The sequence below is a fragment of the Capsicum annuum genome, chromosome 11 (genome assembly GCF_002878395.1).
Source record: "Capsicum annuum cultivar UCD-10X-F1 chromosome 11, UCD10Xv1.1, whole genome shotgun sequence".
In the NCBI taxonomy this organism is placed as follows: Eukaryota; Viridiplantae; Streptophyta; class Magnoliopsida; order Solanales; family Solanaceae; genus Capsicum; species Capsicum annuum.
The window spans coordinates 2,597,559-2,599,896 of NC_061121.1; positions in this window are offsets into that span (position 1 = coordinate 2,597,559).

The following is a 2,338-nucleotide window of genomic DNA, read 5'->3' on the forward strand; positions in this document are numbered from 1 at the left end:
AATAGAGTAATCATCATCCAAGAATAAAAGAATTTCAGAAAGATAACAAAATATGACTTATTAGTCAACTCCCAACATCTATACAAGTCTGACAAGCCTCTAAGAAAATCCATAAAACCAGCGAGCCATTGAGACATGCCCTAACTGACTCATACTCAGTTATAAATGTAAATGATTCCGTGAAACCAACATCAGACATCACGTCCTCGAAACATGAGGACTCACCACAACAGAGGATGTAGAACTGCATGCCCGAAGAATCACTATCGAACCTGAAACTGAGCACCTGAACAACCCACGTTGGGGAGAGTCGTCCTATCCTTGACATCAGAGTAGGACTATCGATATCAAATCCACACAATCTAGTGATCACTATATAAATCAGCCTCAGGCTCACTCCAACAGTGGCACGTAGTTCTAGGAAGTAAGGTCGCTTTATACCTCCCACTCGGTTCTAAAGATTTCTTCCGGACTTAGCTCAGATCATTTCAAAAACAATCCACAACAAAATAATTTCAGTAATATATAAACATACATCGAGAGCCATCACGGTTCCCATCTATCAAAATCAACCATGTTATGGATTTCTTTCACACTCGAGTTCAAAACAACTTCATTAAGACCAAAAGGTCAAATCATTCAAAATATCTCAAATATTCAATATCAACGTGCTTATAACACACACTTTCTCAAAAAAACACAATTTCCAATGGGGATTCACGACCTAAATATCAAAATCATGATAAATATCGTTCAAGATTCATGCTTTATATCTCCACACATGTAAATTAATCTTTTAAAATCATAAACAGCAAGATTTCATAATAATCATCATAAGATATGGGTTCATGCTTCAAATTCATAAAAATCAAATAAAAATCATGCCATTGTAAAGAAAATTACTTTTGGGCACAAGAACGAAAGAGAGTTCTTGTTGAAAAACCCCGCATACCTTGAATGATGAACTTTAGATCGATACTCACTTTTGAGATGTTAATCGTGCCTTTGAATGATGGTTCTTGGAGTTCTTGAACTAGGAACTTGGAATCTTGAATAAAGTTGCAGAATTAATGGTGAAATTTGGAGGTTCTTGAAGTTCTTGAACTAGGAACTTGGAATCTTGAATAAATTAGCAGAATTAATGGTGAACTTTGGAGGTTCTTGAAGTTGGATGTAGGAGCTTAGGGTTTTCTTTTTGACAGAATTTGATGAAATATAACATATAATGCTTCCAATAGGCTTTAATATTGGGTTTGGACGGATTTTAGGTGAGGGGAAATGACCAAAACGCTCCTAAAAATTAAATAATTCTCGAATCTGTCCTTTGGTGGACTGTTTTGATAGTTTGAAGTAGATCAACCATAACGTTTCACTCCGATATCCAAATTGGATGAAACCAATTTCATTACAAAGAGGACTCTCATATATTTCCATTGATATATAGTATCTCACCCAAATCATTGTGTACGAGGAGTTATGATCGTTTGAAGTTGACCCAAAAATTTGCTTTTGCAAGGCTGAAGTAGATGGATCATAACTTTTTGCTCCAATAGACAAATTGGATGAAACCAATTTCATTGGAAAGAGGACTCGTAGAGATCTCCGTTGATATGTAGTAGATTACCCAGATCATTATGTACAAGCAGTTATGATCATTTAAAGTTGGAGCAAAAATATGCCAGGTCTCAGTACTTTTTCCTGCACGTTTTACTGTTCACTACTATTCACGGTTCGATCGAAATGTTCATAACTCGTCGCTCGGGGGTCCGTTTTGGATGATCCACATATCGTTGGAAATATTATTTGATACTATACGCAATGGTGGGTCATAATATAAGACATTCTACATGAAAAATTTATAATTCATTCTAGAAGATAGAAACCAACACGTTTACGCACAAAATTTCAACGAAAAATTTCCGGGGTATTACATCATCCCCCCCTTAGAAACATTCATCCTCCAATGATGCTAGACATGCCAAGATTAGATAGGGAATAGAGCATACAGCTGAAATCATTCGTTAGACTCATCACCACATTGTTTTTCACTCCGAATGCAACATAGAATGCATAAATTCAAGAAACTACAGCTGAACACATAATAAATGACAGCTGAACTGCTGCAACTTTTATCAAAATTGCATGATTTAGGAAAGAACGGTACCTTCGGCTTGATCGGAGTTCGCAAAAAATAGGTGCGGGTACTTGGATCGCATATCCGCCTCAGCTTCCCAAGTTGCACCCGCAAAAGATTGGTTTTGCCACAACACCTTGACCAAGGGAACTTCTTTGTTCCTTAGTCTTCGGACACTGAAATCAAGAATATCAACAGGAATCT